Source organism: Schistocerca piceifrons, chromosome 1 (genome assembly GCF_021461385.2).
Source record: "Schistocerca piceifrons isolate TAMUIC-IGC-003096 chromosome 1, iqSchPice1.1, whole genome shotgun sequence".
Taxonomy (NCBI): Eukaryota; Metazoa; Arthropoda; class Insecta; order Orthoptera; family Acrididae; genus Schistocerca; species Schistocerca piceifrons.
Window position 1 is genome coordinate 349,249,744 of NC_060138.1, and position 20,916 is coordinate 349,270,659.

The following is a 20,916-nucleotide window of genomic DNA, read 5'->3' on the forward strand; positions in this document are numbered from 1 at the left end:
ATCTATCGAATAGTGAAAGACTATCACCAGTAGACACCTGGCGGGGATAACTGATCCAGTGATAATTGATCAGTTATCGACCGGGGTTGAAAATTATTAAATTACTAAAATCTCTATTAAAGATAGGGGTTGGTGGTAAAAGGGTGAAAATTTAGGGTTGCGTGTATTTAGTAATGCCACATCACAAAAAAGTAAAAATTAAAGTTCTGTCTAAAAAATAAAAAAAAATTTGGGGTGGACCACCTTTATCACTAAGGGGTATGAAAAGTAGATTACGGCCGATTCTCAGACGTACCGAATATACATGTAAAATTTTATCACAATCGATCGAGCCGTTTCGGAGGAGTATGGCTACAAACACTGTGACACGAGAATTTTATATACAGTATAAGGATAATCATTCGTTGGTCTGTACACGTACATCACATCTACCGATTTCCGTCCCATTGCAATAATTTCTCCGATTGCGTCTTTTATTAGGATATGTAATACAATATTTTACATTATCTGGAATGAATGTAAAATCCAAGATTTAAAATAGTATCTCTCGCGTTTTTTTATTTATTTATTTATTTATTTATTTTTTTGTGTACTGGTCTGTTTCCTACGGATGTCAACATGACACTCATAAGAAAAATTAATAAAATGTGATACTGAGACCCTGCTATATCAGGCTAAAATACTTAAAGATGAGCTGGACCTGTTGCTAGCTGGTCACTGATAAAGAAGGATGAGGCGCGCGCTATGAGATAAGCTTAAAATCTGCAATTCAACAAATCGTTTAGCACACACGTAAACTTTTTTTAAAAATGGACCACATCAGTCGCACGCTGAGATAAAGTAGATTGTGGTCAACCCGTATACCATTTACTGTCCTCTGGCAATGGTCGCTAGAATGATTACCCATTCTTCTCTGTTCCGCCTACACATCTTTTTTACCTCGTTACGACAGCGCAGCGCATCAATCGGCATTCGACGTCGCGGTAGACAGTGCCCATCAATCTTAGCCGATCTTATGAAGACCTCATCGCAAGAAATTTTTTTCTTGTAACACGGAAGATATGGTACTTCATGGGGCCGAAGTACATCCTCAATGTAGATTTCTTACTGGGAGATCAGTATGAATTTTTCAGGCATATGAATGCGATTTTATAGGAGGTGTTGTTCACAACGAGTAGGGTTGTGCTGGTGCAGTTTTTGCCCTCTCCTTTCTCTGACACTATCATCAAAACTACAGCACGGAAGTACACTCTATATGCAGTACTGACCTGAGACGACTAACATGCAACTCGCCGATATGTAAAGCTTACAGTAGGTATTAGTGAACAAGTGCATGAAAAGGTATGATAAAATTCTTCTGTACTCCTAGATACATTGCCACCATTCGATCTGTTCCACATAGATTTCTTCATATGAAAAGTGGTTAGTGAAATATAACCTACATTTTTCGCAATAAAATTTGGTTCAGACACAAACTAAAAATCACATTCAGCCACTACGTAAAAGCGCTTGAAATTATCCGTCCCTTTCCATATCAGTCTTTTTACTTGTATTTAACATACCATCTATATTCAAGCGGTTCAAGTTTTCGTATTTGGTTTTCTTTCTAGACAATGTCCTCTGCTTTACTAACGTCCACCTCTTCTTCGTACTGACGTAATATTTGAAAGCACTGCACGTTTTAATGTTGACATGTTTTTAGGAAAGCCTTCCAAACAACTGAGGTAGTTCCATTGTATCAAGTGGTCAAAATATCTTGATTCTGATAAGCCGTTTTACGGACAAGATGATATTCTAATTAGTATTAATTAATTAAAACAGCCATAACTCTAGTAATATTATGCCTACATAAAATCAGATTCCAGTTTCGTAATAGCCCGGTCAAACGAAATACACAATAACAATGATTAGTTTTTATTTTGTCATTCTTCTAGCGATTTTCGTTTCCGGCTGTTTTCAGCCCTTCCAACTCACTTTCAACACCGATCAACCAGTCAATACTATTATATGAAGACAAGTAGTTGTCTAATGTTTTTAACAAAAATCTCTAAAAATATACATTGAAGAACCAAAGAAACTGGTACATCTGCCTAACATCGTGTATAGCCCCCACGAGCACGCAGAAGTTCCGCCACACCACATGGAATGGACTCGACTAATATCTGAAGTAGTTCTGAAGGGAATTCACACCATGAATCCTGCAGGGCTTCCCATTAATCCGTAAGAGTACAAGGGGGTGGAGATCTCTTCTGAACAGTACGTTGCAAGGCATCCCAGATATACGCAATAATGTTCATATCAGGGGAGTTTGGTGGCCAGGGGAAGTGTTTAAACTCAGAAGACTGTTCCTGGAGCCATTCTGTAGCAATTCTGGTCGTATGGGATGTCGCATTGTCCTGTTGGAATCGCCCAATTCCGTCGGAATGCACAACGGACAGGAATGGATTCAAGTGATCAGACATCAGAGTCGTTTCTAGACGTACCAGGGGTCCCATATCACCCCAACTGCACACGCGCTACATCATTACAGAGCCTCCACTGGCTTTTAACAGTCCCCTGCTGACATTCAGGACCCATGGATTCATGAGGTTGTCTCCATACCCGTACACGTCCATCCGCTGGATACAATTTGAAACGAAACTCGTCCTACAGGGTAACATGGTTCCAGTCATCAACAGTCCAATGTCGGTGTTGACGGGGCCCAGGCGTGGCATAGAGCTTTGTGTCGTACAATCATCAAGGGAACACGGGTGGGCTTCGGCTCCGAAAGCCCATATCGATCATGTTTCGTTGAATGGTTCGCACGCTGACACTTGTTGGTAGCCCTGAATTGAAATCTGCAGCAATTTTCGAAAGGGTTGCACTTCTGCCACGTTGAACGATTCTCTTCAGTCGTCGTTGGTTCCGTTCTCACGGTATCTTTTTCCGGCCTCAGTGATGTGGGAGATTTGACGTTTTACCGGATTCCTGATATTCACGGAACACTCGTGATATGCTCGTACGGGAAAATCCCCACTTCATCGCTACCTCGGAGATGCTGTGTCCCATCGCTTTTGCGCCTACTATAACACTCTCCAACTCACTAAAATTTTGATACCCTGCCATTGCAGCAGTAGCCGATCTAACAACTGCGACAGATACTTGTCTTGTACAGGCGTTGCCAATAGCAGTGCCGTATTCTACCTGTTTCATATCTCTGTATTTGAATACGCCGGCCGGAGTGGCCGTGCGGTTCTAGGCGCTACAGTCTGGAGCCGAGCGACCGCTACGGTCGCAGGTTCGAATCCTGCCTCCGGCATGGATGTGTGTGATGTCCTTAGGTTAGTTAGGTTTAATTAGTTCTAAGTTCTAGGCGACTGATGACCTCAGAAGTTAAGTCGCATAGTGCTCAGAGCCGTTTGAACCATTTGAACACGCATGCCTATACTGGTTTCTTTGGCGCTTCAGTGTATGTGTGTAATATACAAGAGAAATGGTGAGTATTCGGGGACATGACAAGAACGATCATTTTAAACAAAAAGTCTATTTATCATAGGCTCTAAAATGGATACCTTAAAACCTGTGAGCACTTCTCCACTTGAAGAGATGTGTTTCGCAGTAGCGAAGGCGAACAAGTGCTCATAGCTGTTAAGGCATGCACTTTAGAGCCCATCCTTGCTGGACAATTTCTTTCTTGTTTTGAGCCAAATATGAAAAGCAAATAACTTGCAGTGGAAGAGATTTTTTTCGTTGTGTGGTAGATGATGTAGTGCTCAAAGCTCTTACGGTATACGTGTTAGATACCATGTTTCCAGGACTTTCCTGATTTGAGTTATCGTTCCTCTCATATCCGTAAATATTCACCATTCCTACTGGAATACCTTGTATAAAGGGGAAACGGTGTTACCAAAAACCTCGCAAAGTTCTCGATCGATATATATTTTTAAAATATATAAATATACATGTAATTTGTAAAGGGGAATGTTGTTAACAAAATCTCGAAAAGCTCTGGACAGATTTGTTTCAAATTTTGCATGATACGCTAATAAACATTCAGACGGTCTTAGGATGTGTGTTTTTTTAAACCAACAATTTACAGTTTCTTGTTAAAGCCGACTGCGATAAAGAAATTGCTGAGGTTTTTAAAGTGCGGTTTCGTTTTCTTCCTCGCAGAAAGTTTCAGCCAGAATAGCAGGACATGGAAACCATTGGAAAAATTGTTTCACCCCGACTCTCAGAAGTCCTGAAGATCGACGTTGACTGTGGATATTGTATCACAGACAGAGTTTCTTTGACTGATCAGAGATGTCACTAAACCCGCCCAAAGATGTAAACAACAGTGCATGAGTAGCGACTATTAGACGGAGAGGGTCCGACAGCCGATCAGTTCCAGTCATTTCACCGGGAAGGAGCTACACGGCTCGCGTTGTCTGTAGTTCAACTATGCTAGACGGTCAACACCGCGGTTCGATCGCGTCCTCATTGTTACTTTGTGCCAGGAAGGGCTCTCAACAAGGGAAGTGTCCAGGCGTCTCGGAGTGAACCAAAGCGATGTTGTTCGGACATGAAGGAGATACAGAGAGACAGAAACTGTCGATGACATGTTTCGCTCAAGCCACCCAAGGGCTACTACTGCAGTGAATGACCGCTACCTACGGATTATGGCTCGAAGAAACCCTGACAGCAACACCGCCATGTTTAATAATGCTTTTCGTGCAGCCACAGGAAGCCGTCTTACTTCTTAAACTGCGCGCAATAGGCTACATGTTGCGCAACTTCACTTACGGCCTCTATGGCGAGGTTCATCTTTTCAATCATGACACTACGCAGCGCGGTACGGATGGGTCCAACAACATGCCGAATGGACTGCTCAGGATTGACATCACGTTCTCTTCACCGACGACTGTCGCATATGCCTTCAACCAGACAATCGTCGGAGACGTGTTTGGAGACAACCCTGTCAGGCTGAACACTTAGACACATTGTCCAGCGAGTGCAGCAAGGTGAAGGTTACCTGCTGTTAGGGGGTGGCATTATGTGGGGCCGACTTACGCCGCCGATGGTCAAAGAAGGCGCCGTAACGGCTATAGGATACGTGGATGCCATCCTCGGAACGATACTGCAACCATATCGGCAGCATATTGGTGAGGCATTCGTCTTCATGGACGACAATTCGCTGCCCCATCGTACATATCTTGTGAATGACTTCCTTCAGGATAACGGCATCGCTCGACTTGAGTGGCCAGCATGTTCTCCAGACATGAACCCAAACGAACATGCCCGAGATGGATTGAAAAGGGCTGTTTATGGACGACGTGACCCACCAAACGCTCTGAGGGATCTAAGCCGAATCGCCGTTGAGGAGTGGGACAATCTGGACCAAGAGTGCCTTGATGAACTTGTGGATAGTATGCCGGGACGAATACAGGCATGCATCAATGCAAGAGGACGTGTTACTGGGACTTTTAGGCACCGCTGTGTGCAGCAATCTGGACCACCACCTCATGAGGTCTCGCTGAATGGTAATACAACATGCAATGTGTGGTTTTCATGAGCAATAAAAAGGTCGGAAATGATGTTTATGTTGGTCTGTGTTCCAATTTTCTTTACAGGTTTCGTAACTTTCGGAACTGATGTGATTCAAAACGCTGTTTGATGTGTGTAAATTCTTTTTCCTTATATAAAATATCGAACTAAAATTGTATGCAGAACTAGTTGCTGTTTTCTTTTATTCCTCGACATCAAACCTAGAAAGTTATATTTGTGACTTATCGACTTGCGATTAGAACACTACTACAAAATGTGAACCGTCCCAAACCTTATAATGCTACTTATTGGCAGATTAAAACCTTCCAAAACAGTGTGATTGAAACTAGCAACCTCACAGATCCAGCAGATAGAGAAGTCTCTCTCGTATCCCGTACACCAATGATCGCAACCGATGTACCCACTCATTTCAAGCGATTTCAGTAAAAATGAACGAGGCGCTACGTCAAAAAGAGGGGTAAGAGGACAGAGAGGGGTTAGAGGAAAGGGATATAGAGAGGGTGGGAGGAGGAGATGGATAGAGGGAAAGGGGAGGAGAGAGAGAGAGAGAGAGAGAGAGAGAGAGAGAGAGAGAGAGAGAGAGAGAGAGAGAGCGAGAGGGGGGGGGGATGAGATTGACAGACAGAGTGGGAAGGAATTTAGGAGATAGGTATTCAGTGCACATACATATTTAGAAACTGCGAAACTTTGATGCGTTCGCTAGTGTCGTGTAAACATTATTTGCAGTAAACAACTGTCAATTCGTGAAGGACAGCTAACACCATGTGCACTGAATTGCCCATATAACTTAATATTATAAAAGCACTCCGTCTTCAGGCCACGAGTGGCCTACCGGGACTGTCCGACCGCCGTGCCATCCACACTGGAGGATGCTGATAGGAGGGACGTGGGGTCAGCATACCGCCCTCCCGGTAGTTATGATGGTATTCTGGACCGAAGCCGCTGCTATTCGGTCGAGTAGCTCCTCAATTGGCATCACCAGGCTGAGTGCACCCCGAAAAACGGCAACAGCGCATGGCGGCCCGAATGGTCACCTATCCAAGTGCCGACCACGCCCGACAGCGCTTAACTTCGGTGATCTCACGGGAACCGGCGCATCCACTGCGGCAAGGCCGTTGCCAACTTAATGTTATACGAAACTTTATTTGCTCCATAAGATACGCCGAAATTCTGACAAAAGGGTTGTGTGACGCCATGGGAATGACGCCACGAGCCATCAGAACAGAAGTGGTATCCTGCGCTTGGGGCAGCAGCTGCAAGGAGTCAGGGTACGAAATCGACTACTGAAGCAAGAGGTCGCTTCGATGCTGCAGGTGTTCATGTTGTTCAAGATGGCGCTGTATTGCCTCTGCCTAGTGTAAACACGTGCACGGAGATATTTTAGTGCGTCTCTCCTCTGTTACTATTTTTGTATGAACAATAAAGAACAATCATTACTCATTGCTACTGTTCGTTACTTCATAAAGTTACGATCATGTGGATCCATAGTCCTGCAACTATGTACAACCAGTAACCAGAGGATAAGTTCACTATGGGATAAAAGTTTCCGTACACCCACAAAAACATACGTTTTTCATATTAGGTGCATTGCGCTGCCACCTACTGCCAGGTACTCCATATCAGCAACCTCAGTAGTCATAAGACATCGTGAAAGAGCAGAATGGGGTGCTCCGCAGAACTCATGGAGTTCGAACGTGGTCAGGTGATTGGGTGTCACTTGTGTCACATGTCTGTACGCGAGATTTCCACACTCCTAGACATCCCTACGTCCTCTGTTTCCGATGTGATAGCGAAGTGGAAACGATAAGGGACACGTACAGCACAAAAGAGTACAGGCCGACCTCGTCTGTTGACTGACATGGAAAGGCGACAGTTGAAGAGGGACGTTATTTGCAATAGGCAGGCATCTATCCGCACCATGACACAGGGATTCCAAACTGCATCAGGATCCAACGCAAACCCTATGACAGTTACGCGGGAGGTGAGAAAAGATGGATTTCATGGTCGAGCGGCTGCTTGGATTTTATGGTCGCGGCTGCTCATAAGCCACGAATACGCCGGAAAATGCCAAACGAAGTCTCGCTTGGTGCAAGGAGCGTAAACATTGGACGATTGAACAGTGGAAAAACGTTGAGTGGAGTGACGAATCACGGTACACAATGTGGCGATCCGATGGCAGGGTGTGGGTATGGCGAATGCCCGGTGAACCTCATCTGCCGGCGGCTGTAGTGCCAACAGTAAAATTCTGAGGCTGTGGCCTTACGGTGTGGTCGTATTTTCCACGGAGGGGGCTTGCGTCACTTGTAGTTATACGAGGCACTGTCACAGCACAGGCCTACCATGATGTTTTAAGCACCTTTTTGCCTCGGACTGTTGAAGAGTAATTCGGGAATGGCGATAGCATCTTTCAACCCGATCGAGCACCTGTTCATAATGCACGGTGTGTTGCGGAGTCGTTACACGACAATAACATCCCTGTAATGGACTGGCCAGCATGGAGTCCTGACCTGAATCCTTTAGAACACCTTTGGGATGTTTTGGAATGCCGACTTCGCGCCAGGCCTCACCGACCGGCATCGATACCTCTCCTCAGTGCAACATTCCGCGAAGAATGGGCTGCAATTTCCCAAGAAACCTGAATGTATGGCTGCGAGAATGGAAGCTGTGATCAAAGCTAAGGGTGGGTCAACACCATATTGAATTTCAGCATTACCGATGGAGGGCGCCACCAACTTGTAGGTCATTTTCAGCCAAGTGTCCGGATACTTTTGATCACATAGTGTATATCCACAGGAGTCGTGGATTTGAGATTTTCCAACATTAGGGCGAGCTCATGGTAATGCTGTTTTAAATAAATACAGGTAGATCTCAAAGGCAATTGGAAAATCTTACTGACTAGTGGAAGACTTATGAATTATTATTGTCTTTACAAAGGGCAGTACAGTTTGTGACCATCGGGTTAACCTGTGCGTCAACGTTCACTAATGCCGGCGGAAGAAGTGGTTTTTTTTTTTTTTATGTGGAGGGAAACACAGGAAATTTGACCAGCTCTTTAGAGATTGGAATATTTTGTGAGGATCGTCAACCTGTTAGCTGCAGAATTGTACTGTTTGCACGTAAATCTGACACCGGCTGCTGAGGTTTCGATCACGAGAGTGCAGCACGTGCGGCGTTTCTGTCCTCTGTGGGCAGTTTTTGTGGACACTGGCGGTAACAGAGCTCTCACGCTAATTCGGCCATCGGGGCGCACGCGCCTCGCGTGTCTGTGGAGATGTCTGGAGCACTTAGCCGCCTGCCGTCATGGGCGGAACCCGCGCTCCTAATGGCTTGACAGTGAGTGCCTCTTTGCGTGGCAGCCGCTCTAACAGTGCAGTGGAAAAAACGTTAAACACAGCCAAATTACGAGGCGCTGGGCGACCAGGGCGTCTCGTCTAGAACAGAGACCACGACAGGCAGCTTTGATCGTGTTAGTCACGACTCTACGACAATTTTCATCTCTCTGACTACCATGTCTCACTTATTTTCCTCCCATTTGTTTACTTTTTTCCTTTGTGAATGCGGCAGAGCGGTAGAGGGAATAAAGACGACTGCCTGTGTTGTAGTTCCGCGGCAGTGGTTCGACCCACATAGGAGGGCGAGTTGTTACTTGCCCAGTTCATTATCCATGACGAAGGTTGTAACATCCCCTTAGAAAAATTAGTGAATTACTGTGCTGATAAACCTCTTACGTTATTTGATTTTCAAACATCTTAGCAAAACTAAACGTGCACAGACATTTCTCTCTTTACTTATTCAGATCATTAATAAACTGACACAATATTTTTAGCACAACGCAATCTGACTTTCATTAATCCCTACAAAAGAATGGCTCTGACTAACAATAACCTATACCTTTCATGAATCACTTACCTCACAAAAATCTTCGTTACTCGAACTACTGCAATACAGCGAGCGCCACTACTGCCAGCCAAATAAAAGATTCGAACTACTGAAGGCACTAACTACTGATAGGCATAGTTAGCAAATGAAAGATTTTGATAGAGAAAAATCAATGTATTTACCTTAATAGTGTTCAAAAGTCATAATATATATATATATCAGTTCATGATACCCAGTATTACAAATTTACTCTTTCTGGCTGACACACGTCCAGATCGTCCGCTCTTAAAATTCTGCCATCTCTCTCCCCACATCTACCACTGCTGGCGGCTCACCTCCAACGCTATGCGCTGTTCACATCCAACTGCCTACCACTACAATAGCAAATATTCCAACAATGCCAACCAGCCACAGACTGCACACAGAACAGCCAGTGATTTTCACACAGAGCGCTACGTGACGTTACCAACATAAAAGCCTTAACAGCCTACTTACAAGGTCCGCCTCCGACAGCGTTGCTGACTACAGGGCAGAGGACCCGGCTTCGATTACCGGTAGAGCCTACGATTTGCTCTGAAAACTCAGACTTATGAGGACAATAGAGAAGCTGCTTAAACGAGAAGCAGTACAGAGTAGGGCTGAACTGCCGGTAGAATGATATGCCGGTCACGCGGCTCCCAACGGACGGCCAAATGATGTCGTTGCCAGATGGACGCCTCAGCGGTCGGTTTGCAGGGCGTGGCACACTGAGTCACCTCCCGGTACATACCTTCACCACTTATAATAACGAGAGAGAGAATGTTGGCGATGTCAGAATATAGTCGACGTTGAATTCTCAGAGTGCACTGATCCTGGATTCGCGGTTGTCTGCCTTGGCTCGTCCTTACATTCCTTGTGGAGGGTATTGACGCATAGTCGCGCGAAAATGGTCTCTAAATTGACAGGCGAGCAGCGCAATAATCTCAATTTCCGCCTGAAATAGAAACGTTTCGTAAGAAAAGTTTTGAGCCATTAACGAAGGATTTCAGTACTAATGAATTATCTCGTACGTAAATATCTGAAAGACGTAAATTTTTTGTCTGAAGATCAGAAAGGGAGTGAAGATGATGATCATCAAGGTCACCAAGCTAATACGTAAACATTTAGAAAACTTTTTAATTTTATGGGAAGATCGACGTCTGTTAATTTGAAAGGTCAAAATGGCTCTTAGCACTATGGGACTTAACTTCTGAGGTCATCAGTCCCCTAGAACTTAGAACTGCTTAAACCTAACTAACCTGAGGACATCACACACACCCATGCCCGAGGCAGGATTCGAACCTGCGACCTTAGCAGTCGCGCGGTTCCTGACTGAAGCGCCTAGAACCTCTCGGCCACCACGGCCGGCTGAAAGGTCACAGACTTTTCCTGATGACTTCAGTATGAAAAAAGTAAACGCAATGTTCACTGAAACAAAAGAACAATCGAATAAACTTCCGATCTGACATTGTATAATAAGGAACAAACTTAGTGCATAACTATATCGCGTTCTATTTTTCTGTACCACACTAAAATAAGTTCAGAAAACACGACATAATCAAATGGAATAATACAAATGAGTGGAAAGAAATTAAAGAAATGCTGATGATATTTGAGTTGGTACCTCAGGGCCAAATATTGTTAGAGTTTTCCAAGTGAGGCTCTGTCTAATCCAGCTGAGGAAACGCGACGCGGAAATAACTTTTGTGCGAAACTGTTTTACCAGAAAAGCGCTTGCAGCAGTTTGATCACGTTTCTTAAGGTCGCAGTTTTATTAGCTCGGATTCCGAAAAAAAGGAGACTGCCTAACAGGAATGGTGGTTATCACGAAAACATCGGGTTTTCTGTTACACCGGGTCTTTTAGCGTACAGTTTAACTGTTAAAACCGATCAAATAACCGGTTTCTGATATAACCGATTTCGATTTTTTATTGCTGTTACTTCTAGTAACAAAAGTAAACATCGAACAAAGATGACAGTGAAGGATAATAGTTCACGATCGATGTGCGGTTGAGGCCGCAGCAAAGACTGCGAAGATGAAGGTGACAGGAGCGGTGACTGTGAGAGCGAAATGTCACATGTTGATGTCATACCTTCACTATCACTTTTGGGTGGTATCAGTTTTTCACCATGGTGCAATCACAAAATTAAGGTTTCACTTACTATCCCAAGTTTACAACAAGTCAATAAAATTACAGGTTCAAAAATGTTCAAATGTGTGTGAAATCCTATGGGACTTAACTGCTAAGGTTATCAGTCCCTAAGATTACACGCTACTTAACCTAAATTATCCTAAGGACAAACACACACACCCATGCCCAAGGGAGGATTCGAACCTCCGCCGGGACCAGCAGCACAGTCCACGACTGCAGCGCCCAGACCGCTCGGCTAATCCCGCGCGGTAAATTACAGGTATATCAATCAAATTTTGCTTCTGTTCCAAGAAACGTTGTGGGTGTTTTCTCCTTATATGATGTTACAAGTTTGTTGTTTCCCCTCCTCTTTTTAAAGTTCTAAGGCGAACGGAGAATTGTACGTTATTGCTACCACTGTTCGTAAAATACTTCTGAAATAGGGATGCTACCATGCTGCACTACAACTTACGTCTAGGACGACAGCGAGAAGCTACCTTATAGACAAGGTGGAGGCTGTCCTACCGCCTAATAGGCCATGCCGCACGGCAGCAGGTTTTTATTTCTGCAGTGCTGTACTTCTAACTGGAGGCATTGATATTAAAATAGTGCTGATCTCTTTTTCCCGATTTCTATTGTAACCCATATTTCAAATCACTGGAAGTTTAACTAATGAACATTACTCGTTTATAAAAAAAGTTTTAATTAAATGCTAAAAGATTTAGCACTGGCGCTATGGCAAACAGTCAGTTATTAGTTAAAAGTGAAAGAAAATCTGTTACAACAGAGACCAGAAATGTGCCGTAAAACATCGGTTATTCAGAATTAAAATACCGGTATCGGTTTTAGCCGATCAGTTTTTCCCACCCCTCCTCTCTAAATCTGCATGTTACCAACGCTCCAGAAACGATGGTGCCAGCACCTGTAGACACCTTCTTCAACCTGGGAAGAGACCGTTGGGACGGCATCCAAATGGCAGCTTGTGTGTCGGGTAGAGGCGCTTTTAACGAAGTAGACGTGTTTAAAGGGTGCAAACAGTTTCACCTCGTTGCTTCTTGTGAGTTTCAGTAATGCAACTGATGTCTAATGCTACCACGCTGAAACCTCGGGTACGGTGACTCCTGTATGTGGGAAAGTTGCTGAGAGCTGTCCTTGCTCAATACAACTTAACGAGACATATTAAATCCGGCCATAAAGATTCAATGAATCTAAACTAATTTCTGAAACAAAAATCAAATTACATTGATTGTTATCGATTAGAAGCACTGGATTGCTACAGGATGTGACACTCGACGTGGGCAGAAGCTGCGAATTTCTTCTCGGCTAGGGATTGGCGGTAATCGTTGTGGGCAAGAACATATTGATGTCAAGGATACCATCGACCACTGCGGATTTTAACGACATGTATTCTTCCAGTGAAGCAGATGATATTTCATTCAGTGTTGGAGGTCAACAAATGGTGAGCAGCCGTACCGTCTGAACAATTTTTTTTTTTCATTAGGGAACAGAAGCCACTACAGTACACATTAAAATCTGCTCAGCGCACGTCCCCGGACACAAAAATCAATTTGATTGAAGAAATATCATTGGACACTCGAACCATGGAAAGATATCTCCCGAACTGTTAATCTGTGATACCCGTGAGTAGAAGCAAGTGACGGAATACGAATATGCGGAAAACCACAAGAGGCGATGTGTCGCGCGCTTTCTAAAAGAACACCGTTTAAGCTGGTTGTGAAGATATTCGCGTGTAATGGCTGTTTAGACAGGATGGAAAGGGACACCTGGTATGTTCGCCATTGTCTCTTAACGGCGAACAATACAGAAAACTACCTACCGATTACGTGTAGTCATTAGTTTGCTTAAAGTACCCTACAGACGATCTGCACCCTCAGGAAGATCCAGCACTACCGGATTGTGTCAGAATGGTCTGAGTAACACTTCACGCATTTAAGGGTGCTTATCAGGCTCCCACAAATCACGTGGCCCCTTTGTTATCTGGGACGCCACCGAGGGCCCCCTTTGATCCATGTGCGGTCATCTCAGTGAGTTCCGAGCAGGAGGCTGAAGGGTCGCGGAGGAAAGTGGCTGTCCAAAGCTTTCAGTGTCTCGTGGAGTCGACGCCGCAACGTACAGTCCTGTCACGATGTCTCTTCTGTGACGAACGTGAATTGGCATTTTTAGATTGACCGTTTATTTCCAGAATTTACATAATTTCGTCTCTTAGGCAAAGAAGTCTAATAATTCAGTTGATACGATCAAAAGTATCCGGTCACATGTATGTAGTGCGAACTTGACCACTAGATGTCCCGAGAGGCAGACCAGCATTCAGAGGTGGGCAGTAATGTGTTGAGATGCAGTAAGAAACAGGAAAGGGCAATGAGGGGAAGAAGGAGGAAGAGAAGAAGCATTGAGAGCAGAAAGGATCGGTCCGGAGAGCTCAGTGACTTCGGACGTTCTCTATCACTGGATATCTCCTCAGTAACAAATCCACCGGACACGTTTCAACCCTTCTGAATCTGCCCAACTCGACTGCTGGTGATGGGACTGTGAAGCGAAATCGAGAAAGAACAACAATAGTTACCCCAAGACTAGGCAGACCTCTTGTCACCGCCAACCACGACCCGCAAACATCGGTCGGCAGCCTCCTCGGGCAATCAACACCCGAACGCACCAAGCTGCATATTGCACATGCAAATGTCCAGTCTCTGCCAGCTCACTTCGACGAGTTCAAATATATATTTCAAACTGCTGATATACACGTAATACGTTTGTCAGAGACTTGGCTCAAACCAAGTATTCCTACAACTTCCGTAAACATAGATGGCTATATCTTTCTCAGGCACGACAGATGCAACAGACGAGGGGGCGGAGTAGGGGCGTACATACGCTCTGATTTGTCACCTACAGTACTACACACATCCGACAACAATGTAGATAAACAAGTGGAATATATGTTCATAGAGATCAAATCACTTAACAGAAAGTGCTTAATATGTGTCCTTTACAAACCTCCTAAAGTAGGTGGGTTCGCCTGCTTCGAAACTGCCCTCTCTAGTCTCGAATCGTCATATGAACATGTAATTATAGCTGGTGACACTAACATTAATTTTCTGTGCAATAGTCCTTCCACTGGGAAATTTAAGAGGATGCTTTCTTCCTCAAATATGACGCTACTTCAGTTGGCACCTACTCATCACACGACTACCAGTCACACTTTCATAGATATATTCGCAACGAAATCTCCGAACAGAATAATCCGCACCTTTCAAATATCTGCGCCTGGCATGTCTGCCCATGACATCATTTCCATGACGTATTCACTAGAATGCCCTAGAAAGAAACAAAAACTGTCTACATACCGAGACCTCAAACGCGTAAATTTGCCTGAACTCGAAACTGAGGCACAAGAAATAGTTTGGGGGATGACCTCTACTCCCCTCAGGGACATAAACGACAAACTCCACGATTTCACTAACAAAATTACTCAACTATATGACAAATATGCTCCTATAAAGACCAGAAAAGTAAAAAGGCAACCTGCACCTTGACTGACTGATGAACTAAAACAGCTCATGAATCTCAGAGATGATGCACATCGAGCATACTAGATACACCCTACACCTGAAAATAACGCTGTATACAAGCAGAAACGAAACAAAGTCAGTCAAGCGGTGAGAAACGCTAAGCTCAGACATGCCCGTACATTAGCTGACAATAGATGCAGACCAGCTATCCTGTGGAAAAATCTCCGTAGTCTCGGTTCAGGCAAAATAAAAGTTGCAGAAAATCCCATGGTCCCAGCTGAAGAACTAAACCGATTCTTCACATTACCTGCAACCAAAATTGATCCGCAAAAAAAACAGAGAATCATTGATTACTTCATTGGGATGAACGACTGTAGCAAAGAAAAATTCTATCTACAGCACTTCACTTGCAGCACTGTCAAGAAAACCATAATGCGGATTAGATCAGCATCTACTGGACATGATGGTATCACTATCCAGATGGTAAAACTTATTGTTGACCAACTACTGCCCTCTATAACAGACATTTTCAACGATTCATTAATCACAAGCGTTTTCCCTGAGGCCTGGAAACTGGGACAAATTAAGCCACTGCCTAAAAAGGACATCGCCACAGCAGCCTCTGACTACCGCCCCATCTGCCTTCTTTCTGCACTATCAAAGGCCTTAGAATATATAGTTCATGATCAGCTCACCAACTACCTAACTACTAACAACCTACTAGACGAATACCAATCAGGTTTCCGTAAACATCGAAGGACAACATCCGCTCTGATAAAGGTGACAGATGACCTGAAACTTGCCATGGACAGACAAGAAGCGACTATCATTTGCTTCTTAGATTTCAGCAAAGCATTTGATACTGTCGACTTCGACATCTTACTAGCCAAACTTAGCGGTCTAAATTTCTCACCAAGCGCAGTGCAATGGTTTCGCTCATACATGACGTCTCGTCAGCAACGCGTCCTGTCTGGGGATATAAAATCACAATGGCGGCAGGTAGTGTCAGGCGTTCCCCAAGGCTCAGTATTAGGTCCTATACTCTTCTCTCTTTATGTCAATGATGTGTCATCGATCCTGACCTATTGCAAATACCATATGTATGCTGATGACCTTCAGTTGTATCTAAGTGCGAAACCAAGCAATCTCAAGAAAGCTATTGAAAATTTCAATACTGACCTCGATGCACTGTCAAAATGGGCACAGGACATAGGTCTAAAACTAAACCTATCTAAAACCCAAGCGGTACTTGTTGGTCACTCTAAGCTCATTAGCCCAAAACATCGGGAATCCGTACCACCTCTTATCCTAAATGGAACAAATATTAACTTCTCGCCCTCAGCAAAGAGTTTGGGAGTAATAATAGATGAAAATCTAAATTGGACAGACCACGTAACTGCAGTGTGCAAAAAAGCATCAGCATCCCTTGATGTCCTACAAAAATATAAAAAACTCTTCCCTTTCGATCTGAAAAAGAAATTAGTACAAACGCTTATACTCCCAATCATTGACTACAGCGATATTATCCTACAAGGCCTCTCTCAGGAAAATTCCCGACGTCTAGAATTGGTCACGAATGCCTGCGTCCGATATATCTGACATTCGACTTTTTGATCACATTTCACCAGCATATGCAAAATTGTCCTGGCTGCGTGCAGACAAACGCAGAGATTTCCATACACTCTGTCTCATCTACTGCCTTATATATGTACACTGCCCCTCATATCTCTCCTCGTCCCTAACACTCATGTCGGAACAACATGACAGAAACACACGTTCCCATCATAATAAAATCCTCTCCGTTCCACTGCATCGCTCAGTCACCTTCTCCAAGTCCTTTACAGTAGCGGGAACCCGACTCTGGAATAACCTCCCTCGTTATGTTAGAGAACTTAAAAACATGACCGGCTTCAAAAAACAGTTAATGACGTATCTACTTAAGCAACAGTAATGCCTTCCTCTGTACATGAGTGCACTTCACCTCATTACTTCCCTCTCTCCCCCTCCTTAAACCTCCCTTACCCAAAACTCGCTATACTAGTAAACATCTACTTTACACACCAAAATATTAATGTACATCTGCATAAACCTTCATTACTATTGCCAATCTTTCTCATGTTTGTCATTATTATTTGATTTTTTTACTGTTATTATTATTGCTTTCACCATAATCTGTATGTATAGCACCTGATGTAAAAATACTGCCAGCATTTACTTTATTAGGTCTTATTCATGTTTATCATTATTATTTGATTTTTCGTTTTACTGTTATTATTATTGCTTTTATCATAATCTGTATGTATAGCAACTGTTGTAAAAATACTTCCGCATTTACTTTATTAGGTCTTAGTCACTACTCTTTATTCATATTGTCACTAGAGTAAGCTAATTTTCTCATTTAAACTATGTTCATGATGTAACTCTGATGTGTGAAATGCTGCACGTGTGGAACACTGGTCCGATGTAAGAGAGGGCCTGATGGCCCTAATCTGATCAGGTTAAATAAATAAATAAATAATACAGGGACCGTCAAGCACTGGTGCGAGTGGTTGTAAGAAATCGTAGGCAATCAACAGTTGGAATCACTAGTCCAGCAGTCCAGTTAGCACAATGGCGGTGCGTGGGTAGTTACAAAGATTGGAGTACAATGGTCGGCCAGCTCCTCATAAGCCAGACATTACTGTAAGCAATGGACGGCCGCTGTGGCCGAGCGGTTCTAGGCGCTTCAGTCTAGAATCGCGCCACCGCTACGGTCGCAGGTTCGAATCCTGCCTCGGGCATGGATGTGTGTGATGTCCTTAGGTTAGTTAGGTTTAAGTAGTTCTAAACTGTAGGGGACTGATGACCTCAGAAGTTAAGTCCCATAGTGCTCAGAGCCATTTGAACCATTACGTAAACAGTGCCAAGTGACGCATTATGTGCTGTAAAGAAGGACGCCACACTGTACAGGAGCTAATTTTAAACGAGTGATATGAAGTGATGCATCACGCTTTACCTCGTGGCAGTGCGATGGAGGGGCTCTGGATTTGGCGAATGCAGTGCGAACAGTGCTGTACAGATGAAGTGGTGTTACGGCATTGGAGTGTTTTTCGTGGTTAGGGTGTGGTCCTCTTATTGCCCCTAACGAAATGCTAAACACGGAAGAATGGGAATACATTTTACAGCGTTGCATGCTGGTGCAATAGAGCAGTTCGGAGACGTTGATTGTTTGTTTTAGCAAGACAGTGTTCCTTGTTATAAAGCAGTATATGCGAGCTAATATTTTGCAGACAATAATATTTCTTCAATGGACTGGTCTGCACAGAATCCCGAACTGAATCCAGTGCATCACATTTTTGTCATATTAGAAGTCGACTTCTCTTCAGACTCGAGCGTCCAACATCACTTCTTTCAATGGTTTCAGTTACGGCGTAAAGTCAGCACCGGTACGTCAGTCGGGAACGATAGAGAAGAGATGGCTGTGAGAAGAGGTCAGCCGATCGCCGTCTGACCTCCCTCCCTCCAGGACGACAACGCTACAGCAGCGGCCCCTAGGTGAAGACGGCATAAGCGCTGCGCCCGACTGGTGGCAGCCCACTTCGATAGCAACTTTAACGTTAGCCACTTCGTTGGCGACGCATCCTTGCCTCTATCATTTGCGTAGCAGAGACTTGGGTTTGTCTATTCTGAGGAAGAGAAATTATTTTGTGTGTCGCCCTTTGCTTGCACACGTCTGTCAGAGTTAAGTATTTGTATATGAAGATCGTATCTGTTCTTTCGGACATGTCCGAAAGAACAGATATCATCGGTGACCATGCAGCTCGTTGGAATGAAATTATAATGAAATGAATAATGAATAGCCTTAGCTGCATACAGGCGTTGATAAAAGTCAACTGGGACACTTGAAAATGTGTGTCACGACCGGGACTCGAACCCGCGATCTCCGTAAGTTAAGGCTCACCAGCCATTTGACCATCTTCTTCTGTGCGGATGCACAAACAGTGCCCGAACTCTTACGGGAAGCGGTGGTGGCCGAGCGGTTCTAGGCGCTCTAGTTCGGAACCGCGCGACTGCTACGGTCGCAGTTTCGAATACTGCCTCGGGCATGGATGTCTGTGATGTCCATAGGTTAGTTAGGTTTAAGTAGTTCTAAGTTATAGGGGACTGATGACCTCAGATTTTAAGTCCCATTGTACTCAGAGCCATTTGAACCATTCTTACGGGAATCGGAGGTAAAACCGCGACTAATGAGTCTGATGGGCAGCACGGGACAATAAGTTGCGAATGTGCGTCTCACGGGAGGCGTGCCGGAGATAAGTCCCTGCAGTCACACTATCGTCTTTGTCCTCGGTGGCTCAGATGGATAGAGCGTCTGCCATGTCAGCTGGAGACCGCAGGTTCGAGTCCTGGTCGGGGCACATATTTTCAACTGTCCCCGTTGGATTATATATCAATGACTGTAGGCAGCTAATGGTATTTATTTCATTGTAATTAAGTATTTATATTGTCTTGACAATAAAAGTCATTAATACGAGTTATTTGATTGTTTGCCTAGCGAACCGAGTATGCAGGATTCCTAGACACAACAGTTTCGGTTGTTGAGGAAGAATGGGTTGCCATCCCTCCACAGACATTCAAACAATTCATTGAAAGCATCCCCGGAAGAGTTCATACCTACATAAAGGTGAAGGGTGGACGCGCCAAATATTAATGTCTGTTAATAAGTGTCCGAATGTTTTTTTATGCGATAGTGTATCGAGCAATGACTCAACAGACACATCGTACATTCTGTGGTTTCTAGATAGCGATCTGGCTGATTCTTCGCAGGCCCTTAATGCGTATTTGATTCGCTGTTCCGAAGTAAGGACAGACGCCGTTCAGAGCGGTGTGCGCCTAATGTTTTAATAGACAGGTGCGGCGACGCGTCGTGTAATTTGGCGGCATTTGAGAGACTGCGCCCTGGGGCCCTGATGATGGTTCCTCGCCCCTCGGCCCCATCAGTACAACGCGTCTCCCGCCAGCTGATTTATCAGCGCCTTTCCCTTTGTTACGCACGAGAAATATAACCTCTTGTCCCCGGTGGCAGGCGTCGCTTTTTCTCCCCTGCTGGCAGCTGGGGTGTAGATTGATTGATCGATGCAACGAAGGGGCATCGTTTCTCAAAGCGAACAGGTATTCGGCGTATACTCAACTCGGACAGCGGAAACTTTTCTAGAAAAATAGTGACTGATTCATTATAGTCTGACGTCTCCTGATCCGCTGAGCGCGAAACAGGAACTTGAAACGTTGATAGCTAGTCAGTATTTTCACAGATATTTTACATCTCCTGCATAAGACACAGTAAGCAACAGACTTATCACATTTACTCTTCCTGACAGATTTCATTGACACGATGCTCAGAGTTTCTACTGCACGAGTAATAAGTTTTGTTTTTCCCTTCTTCCGCCCCGCTGAAAACTTCCTGTAGCTGCTTTCCTTACGATAGCGACGCGATGAGGTTGCACATGGTCATTTGTGGTTACTTCTGCGGTATAGATCACGTAGCCTATTTTTGTGTGTGTTTGCAAAAATGGTTCAAATGGCTCTGAGCACTATGGGACTTAACTGCTGAGGTCATCAGTCCCCTAGAACTTAGAACTACTTAAACCTAACTAATCTCAGGACATCACACACAGCCATGCCCGAGGCAGGATTCGAACCTGCGACCGAAGCGGTCGCGCGGTTCCAGACTGTAGCGCATAGAACCGCTCGGCCACCCCGGCCGGCAGTGTGTTTGCAAGATTGACGCACATATCTAATACTTATGCTGTGTTGTAGATGTATATGGTGGGTGAGTCAGATGTAACACGCATGTA

General features: G+C 44.3%; 1 pseudogene; it reads right to left on the reverse strand.

Moving 5' to 3' along the window:
* Window positions 1–6,528: 6,528 nt before the first annotated feature.
* LOC124717305 lies at window positions 6,529–6,646 on the reverse strand (annotated as a pseudogene).
* Between the last annotated feature and the right edge of the window lie 14,270 nt (window positions 6,647–20,916).